We start from the raw sequence: 12,619 nt of genomic DNA, 5'->3' as shown, positions 1-12,619 counted from the left end.
TTGTACTGCAGGGTACCATTGGAGTTCCTACTAGCTAATATAATGAATGAGGGTTTTGAATCTACGTGCTACCAGGGAGTCTGCCTTGTTACTTTTATTATAGAAATTTGGTTTAACCAATGTAGGAATTTCTCCGTTATCCTTAATATCTAGGATAGAATTAAGCTGGTTCCTAGCAAAAAGAAGTCTGTTTTAGTTTTTTAACAGTGGTATGTTACTTATCTAAGTGTTTGAATGTTCAGCTTGTGCTCTTTGTTTCGGTGGGAGGCATATGGCCCCAAACCAGGGGTGGGCATGAAGACTTTGTCAGTAGAGAAGTAGTAAGCAACGGATGTTTTTAATTTTGTCTTGAAACAGGAGAATCTTTAGAAGACTCCATAAATGATGATATAGTTTTCAGGGATTAGGCACCTGGTCTGGAGCAGAAGAGGACTTCAGGATTTTAATAGCTTCCTGAACTTCATTAGTAATATCAGTGTTTGGGAAAGTGAGGTGAGCATTTGAAAATGTAGGTAAAAGATTAAGGCTAATGTACTCCGCTATCTCATCAACATTTTTATATGAAAAAGAACAAGGCTTGAGCAGATAATCAAGGCGCTCCTAATAATCATAAAATTATTTCACAATCTTGTTTGGATCGTAGGTCACACAATAGTCAATTTCCTATTTCTGTCGGTTGCCATTTATTGTCTGAGCTTATTGGCTAACATTGAGGGTTATAGTTACTAAAGGTTATTTTTAATCGTTTTAAAATTGATCTAACTCAATCAACATCGATGTCGTGCTTTGGAGCTAAATCACACATTTACTAACAATTTAAAACACAAATCAAAACAACATTGTTAGATTTGGATCAATTTTAAATGGATTAAAATTGACCTTTAGTAAATTTACCTATTAGTGAAGACCGCTCTAGTCTGATTCTAGGCATTTATGTGGACTGTTGGGTGCGCATTACGCTAAAGGCCGTATTCAATTAGGTGCAATAAGTGCCGATATCGTGTTAGTTCATATTTTGCATTTTTTTTTCACCTGGTCTGAGATGGTGAAAACTTTTCGCCTGCTTTACCCTATCTGATTATTGCGGGTGCCATAATTTACCGCAAAATCACAGGTGCAATAACAATATCGTGGGTGTGATAATTTACTGCGATATCTGCACTTATCGCACCTAATTGAATATGCCCCAAAGTATGTGTAAAACTGATGTGGACAGTAAAAGAATATAATCTCTGCCTGTGGAAGTTTTCAAATGCCAGGAGTTTTATAGTTTTTACCTTTTTGAAGAGCTGTAGTAGAATCATGGAGTCCAGAGAAGAAGGTCTGCCTGGTTTTGAAACAGGGTAAAGTTTTGTCAAAGGCCATTCATAATAGTACTAAAATGAGAATCGTTACAACACACTCCTTGTGTCTACGGAAGAAAATAATCTGGGATAATTGTTTACCCTGCAAATGGATATTATTGACAGGTGAGTTTACGGTGAAACACAATGTTAGATCTTTACATCCTACAAGCTCACAATACCATAGCCCATTTTTTGGTGGGTGAGTTAAGGTAGTTCATATTAATGCATGGCAGCTTCAAAGCCATGGAAATTGAAAGTATCTTACTAGAGAGACAAGTTGGGGTGAGAAATATGGCTAGATAACTCCTCCTGAAGTTGGGGAATTGGTGGGAAGAGGGAATCTGACTAGATGACAGTGGAAGATTGGTAGGAAATGGTGCCCAGTAGCTCAAAAACCATAAAGCCTATAAAGGAGTATAGAATAATTAATGAAGGGTGCCAGGGGTAGCAAGGATTGTTGAGATTGAAGAAGTCAAAATACCCCATAACTTGAGGATATAGGACATAATATATAACAATTAGAGGAGCATTTTGGGTGTGTGGGGAGCAAAAGAAGAACAGAGTCATAACAACTGTGTAGACTTATGTAGCTTAACAAAAGCTAACAAATCATGTTATTCAAAAGAGCGCTAAAAGCATATTAAAATATTAAGAATGAATATTAGTAAATGAGAAGTAAAACCAAAATGTACTATCTATAGGATGAGGTCTTTAACCAGTGGCACATTGATGCCTAGATCTTCATGGTAAAGTTAGGGCTCATGTAAGATGTCATTTGCCAGTATAGAAACAAAATAATTGAAAACGTTTGTTTGTTATAAACATTAACTTATACATCAAGCATATTAAATCATTGAGAGAGCTAAATTAACTTATGCTAGGTATTCACCTTACAATTAGAGATGTGCACTGACCCTCGTGTTTTGGTTTTGGATCCGGATCTCCCCTGGTTTTGGATCTGTATTGGTTTTGCAAAAACCTCATCTCCGTGATTTGTTTTTCGGTTTTGGTTTTGGATCTGGATTTTTTCTTAAAAAAATCATAAAAACAACTAAAATCACATAAAATGGGCCTTTTTTAGTTCCTACAGTAGTATTAACCTCAATAACATTTATTTCCACTCGTTTCCAGTCAATTTTGACCACCTCACAGCTCACAATATTGATTTTTTCATCTAGTTAAAGGGCCAAAAGGTTGCATCCAGCTATCTGGCTAAAAAGTGATTGATCAATAGAGTTGAGGACTGTGCAAAGATGATGGTTGGAGTACCCTTTGAGGATTGATAGTTGGTGCAGCCACTGGCTGAAGTAAGAAGAGTTGATACTTGATAAATGGTGCAGCCCCTGGCTGAATTGATAATTGGTGCAGCCCCTGGCTGGCTGAAAAATTGATAATTGGTGCAACCTCTGGCTAAATAATTGATAATTTGTGGTGCAGCCCCTGGCTGAAGAATTGATAATTGGTGGTGCAGCTCCTGGCTGAAGAATTAATAATTGGTGCTGCTACTGGCTTAAGAATTGATAATTGGTGCAGCCCCTGTCTTTCTGAAGAATTGATAATTGGTGCAGCCCCTGGCTGAAGTAAGAAGATTTGCACAAATCATGTAGTATTTAAAGTGCTTTGTGGTAAAGTAAAGAAAATAAACATTACTTCTGCAATGAAAGCAGCCTTGGATCCAACATGAAATTTTGACAGTCATGTATCAAAAAAAACACCACTATGGAATGATCTGTTTGGTGAGCAGGTTAGACATTTCTGGATATACAGTATGTGTATGCATATGACATTACATTGCAGCCCCTGGCTGAAGAATTGATAATTGGTGGTGCAGCCCCTGGCTGGCTGAAGAATTGATAATTGGTGCAGCCCCTGGCTGGCTGAAGAATTGATAATTAATGCAGCCCCTGGCTGAAGAATTGAAAATTGGTGCAGCCCCTGGCTGAAGAATTGATAATTGGTGCAGCCCCTGGCTGGCTGAAGAATTGATAATGCAGCCCCTGGCTGAAGAATTGATAATTGGTGCAGCCCCTGGCTGAAGAATTGAAAATTGGTGCAGCCCCTGGCTGGCTGAAGAATTGATAATTGGTGGTGCAGCCCCTGGCTGAAAAACTGATAATTGGGGGTGCAGCCCTTGGCTGAAGAATTGATAATTGGTGGTGCAGCCCTTGGCTGAAGAATTGATAATTGGTGCAGCTCTTGGCTGGCTGAAGAATTGATAATTGGTGGTGCAGCCCCTGGCTGAAAAACTGATAATTGGTGGTGCAGCCCTTGGCTGAAGAATTGATAATTGGTGGTGCAGCCCCTGGCTGGCTGAATAATTGATAATTGGTGCAGCCCCTGGCTGGCTGAAGAATTGATAATTGGTGCAGCCCCTGGCTGGCTGAAGAATTGATAATTGGTGCAGCCCCTGGCTGGCTGAAGAATTGATTATTGGTGCAGCCCCTGGCTGAAGAATTGATAGTTGATAGTTAATTGTTGATGCAGCCTCCGGGCTGAGTAGTGGAATACAGAGCTATGATTAGACCTGCAACAGCCTTGAGGCCTAGAACTCTAGGCAAGTTGCGGCCATTACAGCCTTGATAGCTGGTGAGGAGTGACGACAGCTGGCCTTTGAGCCGTGAAGCAGGATGCGGCCTTTGGGCCATATAGCGGCCTTAAGGGCTGAGAACGCTTTGCTGAATGTCACTGTTGTGCGACTTGTGCCATCGGGTTGACACAACGAGCAAAAATTTGTTCAGAATTTTCTATAAAAAAAAATTAAAGGGGCATGCAGGAGATGCTGTATGTGGCCATTACAATTTCTGGTCATTCATAAACCATAACATTAAAAATGTCAGGCAGCAATGCCCCAACCGGCACATGTTGGAAAGGAAAAAAAGGTGCAAGAGGGAATTGTCCTTGGGCCCTCCAACCCACCCTTACATTGTATATATGAAACAGGACATTCACAGTTTAACAAACCAATCACTTAAGCGACGGGGACTGCCACTTGTGGCTGAAATGATTGGTTTGTTTGGACCCCCCACAAAACAAGCTGCCAATGCGCAGTGGACATTGGTGGCAATGATCCCATACACAAACTGGCTTTACAATACATTAGATTAGATGTAGTCATCGTCATCTCCATCAGTGTATGCATCCTCCTCTTCTTCACACAATATGAATTCGTCCCCGCTGGAATCCACCATTACAGAGTCAGACGCTAATGTCTTTTTTGGACTTAAGTGCTGGTAAAGGTCTTCCTCGTGGAATTTGTAATTCATTTTGATGAACATCATCATTTCCACAATTTGGGGAAATAACCTCCTACGACGATCACTGACAAGGTTCCCGCCTGTGCTGAAAACTCTTTCAGAGTACACACTGGAGGGTGGGCAACTTAAGTACAGCAAAGTCAGTTTGTGTAAGAGACTCCAAATTGCCTCTTTTTCCTGCCAGTAGTGAAACGGACTGTCTGACATGCCTATTTGGATGCTATCCCTAAAATAGTCATCCACCATTCTCTGAATGGTGACCGTATCAGACAAAGTCATGGTAGAAATGTCACTCATTGTAGGCAGTTTTTTAAGACCCAACCAGATGTCATTAGATTTTGCTGACTGATCTGCATCACCACCAGCAGTGGGTCTCTTAGGAAAATATAGTTTTTTCTTGGCAGCTGTAGAAACTGTAGGAGTAGATGCTGCCGTGTCACGTTCCGCTTGAGCTGACAATTTTTTCACCACCAGCTCTTTGCACTTTTTCAGATTTATGGGAAGAAGGGAGAAAGGTGCACTCTTCCTGTGATGGTGGGGGTGTGGTATGTCGTGGTGTTGAGTATGTGGTGGGTGATTGTGGTGGGTGGTGCGAGTGAATTAAAAACCAGACAAATTGAAAGGGACCAAATCTTTTATTGAAACAATTACAATGCTACTCCTATTAGTGATACCAGGGTCAGAATGGGGTAGTGTGGGGGGAGATGGTGTGGGGTACGGGTGGGGAGGTGGGTGGACCCGTTCAGGGGGCTAATTGCCATGTGGTTCAGTGACCGGCACGTCTCCCCTGCTGGACCTTTGGTTGACAGTCTTCAGAGTCTCTGGTGGTGTGCTTGGGGGGATGAAAGTCAGGTACATGTACTCAGGTGGTGTCCCTCGCGGTGGTGATTTGTCCCAAAGTACTTACCTACCGGTAGGATTTTGGGTTCATGGGTATCGGTGTGGCCGTGTTGCAGAGGTGAGTGTTGCACAGTTGATGCTTTGATGTGCTTTGCTGGTGGGTCGTTGAACCGTGGGGGGTGGTTACTGGACCAGTGGGTTATGGTGAAGTTCAGCGGGTGTGCAATGCCCGCATCATTTGCTTGGTGCTTTGTCCCCTAGGCCTGCTGCTGTATAGTGATGTGACGTCACTGGTTACCAACCAGTGGTCATCACCCCGTGTGATGTCTTTGAGGATTTTTAGTACATGTGTGGTGTCTTGTAGATGTGAGCGTTGTCATTTTACATATGGTTGAAGGTATTGTGATAGATTGCATGAGATGGAATTGATGCCAGAGATGATAGGTCTGCCTGGTGAGTTTGTGGTATTTTTGTGGACTTTCGGGAGATAATAGAAGACCGGTATTATGGGCTTTGGATTGTGTATGAAGTTGTATTCTTGTTTAGTGAGGATGCCTTTATCCAGTCCGTTTTGGAGCATCTATTTCAGTGTTTGATTACATTTCCGTGTCGGGTCCGATCTCAGTGTTTCATGTGTGTCTTTGTCTTGGAGTATGCATTGACATTCTGAGATGTAGTCTGTTTTGTCTGAAAATACTAACCCCCCCTCCCTTGTCTGGTGGTTTGATGATTAGGTTTTTGTCAATTTTCAGGTTGCTCAGTGCGTTGCGTTCTCCTGCGGTCAGGTTGGAATTGTGGTGTTGCTTCATTGGGGTATTGAGTTTGTTTATGTCTTCTGTTACCAGGTGTTCAAAAGTGTGTACAAGATGTCCTTTAAGTGGCTGGGGAAGAAGTTTGAGGGTGGTCTGAGTATTGTGTGTTGTATTGGTTGTGGTGAAGGGGTTGGATAGGAAGTATTTTTTCAGTATAAGTTTGTGGACAAATCTGTTAATGTCTAGGTAAGCCTCGAATTTGTTGAGGTGGTTGTGTGGTGTGAACTTTAGGCCTTTGTTGAGGAGGGAGATGTCATTAGGTGTGAGTGTGCGGGGACTGAGGTTGAAGATGCCTTTAGAGTAAGTTGGTGAGGGTTGGGTCAGTGTTTTGGTTCTGGTTGAATGTCCACCTCTGCATCCCCATCTCATTGGTCCAGTTTTCTTTTTATCCTGTTAGCGGTGTTGGTTTGTGGTGGTTGGAGGCAGGTACGGTTGCCAGCCTCCAGGTCTAAAAAATGATTTGACCTTTTGTTGTTCTGTGTTTATGGGTGTACATTTTGGAGGTGGTGGATTTGAGGATGTTTTGTGGACTGAATCTTCATTTGTGGATGTGTGTATGGATGTGTCTCTTAGGGCGTTGACTTACCCTTGTCTTAGTGATTGTCTGACTAGGTTTTCGTAATGCTCAGTGTCTGATGGGTCCTCAATTTTGTGTATGCTAATGGCTGTGTCTATGTCCAAGTCAAGGTCTGGGTCATTAATGTGATTATCTTTATGTGTGGAGTGGTTGTTTGTGGGGTCTTTTGCTTTGTGGATTTTTGACATGTATTGTTGATATGTTAATTCTAGTTTTTTGTATATTGGTGTTTCTGTGGTGTCAGTTCCCAGTGTGTGCTGGTGGTTGTGTGAGGGGTTGTTGTTCGTTTGTGGGTTCCTGTTTGTGTGGGTGGAAAAGACTGTCGACCAAAGGTCCAGCAGGGGAGACGTGCCGGTCACTGAACCACCCGGCAAGGAGCCCCCTGAAAGGGTCCACCCACCTCCCCATCCAGAGTCTCACCCATACCCCACCATCTCCCCCCACATCACCCCATTCCAACCCGGTATCACTAATAGGAGTAGCATTGTGACTGCTTCAATAAAAGATTTGGTCCCTTTTCAATTTGTCTGGTTTTTCATTCACTCGCACCACCCACCACAATCACCCACCACATTCTCAACACCACGACATACCACACCCCCACCATCACAAGAAGAGCGCACCTTTCTTCTTTCTTTCCAGTTACCCATAACAGGACATGGTACTCCTGCATAAAGGCGCAGCACTTCCCACACCCCAGAACTTCCCACACCAACACCACCAATAAACACACCTCCCTGCCTGCCTACACAGAAAAGCGCAGTCCAACAAAACTTAAGCCTTTTCAGATTTATGTCCATCGGAAAGAAAGACACAAGGTATGACTTAAACCTGGGATCAAGTATGGTCGCCAAAATATAGTGATCTGATTTCAAGAGATTGACGACCCTTGGATCCTGTCAAAGCGAATGAACAGCTTAATCTATAAGACCCACATACTTAGCGGAATCACTCAGTTTCAGCTCCTCCAGTTTCTCCAGCTGATTTTGCAAAAGTCTGATTAGGGAAATGATCTGACTCAAGCTGGCAGTGTCTGAACTAACTTCACGTGTGGCAAGTTGAAAGGGTTTGAGAACCTTGCACAACACGGAAATTATTTTCAACTGCGCTTGACTAAGGTTTATTCCCGCTCCTCTCCCTATGTCATAGGCCGTAGTGTAGCCTTGGATGGCCTTTTTTTGCTCCTCCATCTGCTGAAGCATATAGAGGGTAGAATTCCATCTAGTTACTACCTCTTGCTTCAGCTGATGGCAGGGCAAATTCAATAGTTCTTGCTGGTGCTGCAATCTTTAGCGTGGTCTCGGTCAGCTGACACTGATCTTCTATGAACTGTTATCTTATGGTATAGAACTAGGCTCTGGACACCCGGGAGTTGCCTGTGCAACGTCGTCACTACTGGTGTATGCTTGTTTTCATTCCGTTCCAGGTTCCTGTTCCTTGCTCTCAAGTTATTTCTAACTACCATCTCTGTACCACTCTCTGGTGCATTTGGATTCGCACTTTGTGTATTCAGTACACACTACCAAGTACAATTACTGAACCACTCTCTGGTGCGTCTGGATTCGCACCCTGTGTAATCAGTAAACACCAATGAGTACAACCACTCTCTGGTGCATCTGGATTTGCACATTGTATACTCAGTGCACCTCCATCCTAGTACTATCTCTGAGTCCACCTCCTGTACCAACGGTGCTCCAGTATCCACACTCCGTGCAGTCAGCACTCTCGCAGTCATCTCAATCACCACCCTCCTCCAGTTATGGCAGAGCGTCCTACTCCTCTGTAGGTCTTTCCTCTGTTCTCCCATTGTACCACTTAAGGAAGCAATTCCCTTTTATGTCTACTCTGTACCTGTAGATTTAGAAACCGTACTTATATTTTCCTCAAAGTACTTCCAGTGGGCCATAGCAGTATACCTTTCTCCATTTCCCACTCGCATCAGATACCTGACCAAAGGACCGTGACCTGCTTGCCTGGACCAGATGAAACTCATATACCACTTGGAGGGGTCATTGGTGAACACCTCCCAACAGTTGAGACTCTGCACCCTTGGTCAGGTCTTGTCAACATTCGATACTCGTGGATGAGGAAAATGTACATCCAGGCCTCTCGCCTCTGATTTCTCTTTCAACCCGGGACCACAGCTTTCAGCCCCTCAGTAGTGGATTCCTCAGAGTCAGAAGTGACACTGTTACCAAAAGAAAAATTACCCAATGCAGCCAGGTGCATCAGGGTGGGTGCCCTGTGGCTCCTATTGACCTCGAAGAAAGAGTTAACAAATGTAAGTCGACCATAACTCTTTTCTTCTTCAGGGTCCATAGGGATCCACAGGGATACCATGGGGATGTCCTAAAGCAGTTCCCCTAAGGGTGGGGACACTCCTGAGCAGAAAGGAGAACTCATCACCCTAAGGAAGCATCCTGATAGGCAAAAGTATCAAAGGCATAGAACCTAAGAAAAGTTGGACAGAAGACCATGTGGCTGTCTTACACAATTGTTCAGCAAAAGCACCATGACAGAACTCCCATGATGGTCCCACAGACTGGGTAGAATGTGCTGTAACCGTGTTTGGAACAGAGAGATCAGCCTGCGTGTAAGCTTGAGAGACAGTCATGCACAGCCATCAAGCAGAGTTTGTTTGTTAGCTGTCCAGCCTCGTTTGTGAAAATCATATAAAACAAAAAAAAGATCTTATTTTCTAAGAGTTTGTACGATCACTATAGACACGGAGAGCACGAATCACATCCAGGGAGCCTTCACTTACAGAAATGTCCGACTGAAAAGCTGGAACCACAGTCTCTTCATATGTGAAAACAGGACACTACCCTAGGAAGGTGACCCACCCGTGTATGGAGAACAGCTGTATCCTGGTGAAAGATAAAAAAAAAAAAGGGGGAGCAACAAGAGCACTGCCCAGAGATAATGATGAGAAAAAGTTACTTTGTTGTCAACCATTTCAATTCTACTGAGTCCAGAGGTTTAAATGGGGGCACTTGCAGCCCCTTGAGATCCAAGGACAAATCCCACAGTGCCACCGGTGGGACAAAGGGTGGCTGAACTCTGAGAACACCCTGTACAAGAGTTCTAACATTCGGCAAAGAAACAGTTCTTCGCTGGAACCAAACTGACAATGCAGAAACCTGTACCCTCAGGGTGGCCAGGCAAAGACTGAGGTCTAACCCAGCCTGGAGAGAAGCAAGTACCCAGAAAACCCTAAAAACCTTAGGGTCATACTTTCTGTGGGAACACCATTGACCAAAAGAATGCCAAATTCTGTAATAGATGCAGGTGATGGAAAGCTTTTGTGCTCTAAGCATCGTTTGAATCACAGAGCTGAAGAAATCTTTGGCTCTTAAGATTGAAGACTCAAGAGCCACGCCATCAAAGACAGACTATGTAAGTCCGGATGCAGGCAGGGTCCCTGCGCTAACAGATCCAGCCATAGAGGAAGAGGAAACAGAGTGTCTATGGATAGATTCCATTTGTCTGTGAACCAATGGTTTCAGGGCCAAGTAGGAGCTACTAGTATCACTGTTCCCCCTTCCCGTTTAAATTTCCTGAGGACCCCTGGGAGGAGGGAAATCGGAGGAAAGAGATATGCCAGCTTGAAGTCCCATTTCACTGTAAGTACATCCATGAATGCGGCTGAGGGGTCTTTGGTTCTGGACTCGCACCTGGCCTTGTGATTGTGATGTGAGGCCATGATGTCTACATCTGATAAGCCCCATTTGTTCACCAGGAGTTGGAAAAAAACCCAGGTGGAAAGCCCACTCTCTGGCATGTATGTCCTGATGACTTAGGAAGTCCACTTCCCAGTTGAGGACTTCTGTGATGAATATTGCCGAGATAGCCAGAAAATGATGTTCTGCCCAGCTCAGAATGTTTGTCACTACCCTAATGGCTGCATGACTTTGCATGCCTCCTTGATGATTTGAAATAGGCTACTGTGATTGTATTGTCTGACTGGATCTGGACTGGCCTGCCCAGGTCTTGTGCCCTGATAAGTGCTTTGTATACTGCTTGAAGCTCTAGAATATGTGTGAGCAGATGATTTTCCTTGATTTGCCCATCTTCCATGAAAGAAGACTGGCATCCATGGTGAGGAACACCCAATTTAGAATCTAGAATGGGCGACTCTTCTCCAGATGATCCTATTGTAGCCACCACACGAGAGAGACGAACCTCTGGAGTGAGAAGGATCCTCTGACCGCATTAGATGATACTGTCCATTCCAATGGGAGAGAATCAATTGCTGCAGAGGCCTGGAGTGGAACTGAGCATATTCCACCATGTCGAAGGTGGATACCATTGACCCCAAGACCTGCTGCACTGATAGAATGGATACCCTTTGATTGCATAGCAATTTATTATTTCTTCCAATTGATTATCTAGCCCTGCATCTGTAGGCAGGCAATGGTCAGCTGGAGATGGTGTTGTAGAACAGCTGGAGATTGTGCCAATATCAGAAGGTCAGCCAGGTATGGCAGTATTCTGATTACTTAATGCCTCAGGTAGACTGTCCTCGCCGCCATTATTTTGGTGAAGACCTGAGAGGCCGTAGACGGACCAAAGGGCAGTGCCTGAAATTTGTAATGTTGTTGCAGGACAGCAAACCGTAGAAATTGTTGGTGGGTTGGTGTAATATGCACATACAGGTATGCATCCTCAATGTCCTGGGAAACAATAACAATCCCCAGGTGCAATTTCCATCAATTATATTGGGAGTCTCCCCATACGGAACATGGGTACACAGATAATTTTGTTAGGGTTTTCAGATTTAGACTAGGGCAATGGGACCCATTTGGTTCCAGAACCAAAAATAGATTGGAATAATAACCCTTTCCTTGTTGAACCACAGGAACTGGGGTTATCACTCCTGCCTGCAGCAGAGAGTAAATGGAATCCTGTAGGGCCAAGGCCTTTATAGGCTCTGATGGGGGATTTCTACAAAAAGCTTCTGGGGAGGATGCCTCCAGAAAATGAGACCACTTCTTGGACCCAGGCATCTGTTGTTGTTTGATGCCAGTAGACTGCAGATTAAAGAAGTTGGCCTCCCACCCTGGGATTCCCCAGGAGGAAGCCTGCCCCATCAGGCAGAGAGTTTGTCGTCCGGCTTAGAAGCTGGACGTGTGGCCAGCCAGGACCTCTTAGTTTGCTGCTTGATGGTCCTTCAAGAACTAGATGGCCTGGTGAAAAACTGTCTTTTCTGCTCATCCCTGAGGACGAAAAGACTGAAAAGAAGACTGCCTAGACTTTAATGTAACTGTTGATGGCAGACCTGCAGATATTGAAGCTGCCAGAGTAGCCACTATCTTATCTAATTCTGCTCCAAATAGTATATTTCCTTAAATATCTGCTTTCCAGAACCTTAACCAAAGGGCTCTACGAGTCACAACTGAGGCTGCCGATGCTTTAGAAGCTAGAAGCCTAGCATCTATTGCAGCTTCTCCCAAATAGTAGGGTAATTCCCGTATGTGGGAGATATGTCAGCTGTTCTCTGGTAGCATTTGGTAGAGTATCTGCCAATGCACCCATTCTTCAATAGCCTTGGATACCAAAGCCCAAGCCATAGCTGGTAGAGTAACAGCTCCAGACAATGAAAATACTGCTTTAAGACATGTTTACATTTATCTATCTGTAGAATCTTTGAGAGAATATGTGATTGAATAGGCAATGTAGCACTCCTGACTAAATGTGTCACATGAGTATCCATAGTAGGAGGGATTTCCCACTTAGTACATTCAGTATCTGGGAAAGGATACAAATATGCTATTCTTTTTGTAACATGGA

Source organism: Taudactylus pleione, unplaced genomic scaffold (assembly GCF_031769625.1).
Source record: "Taudactylus pleione unplaced genomic scaffold, aTauple2 ptg000086l, whole genome shotgun sequence".
NCBI lineage: Eukaryota > Metazoa > Chordata > Amphibia > Anura > Myobatrachidae > Taudactylus > Taudactylus pleione.
This window is presented reverse-complemented; position numbering follows the sequence as displayed.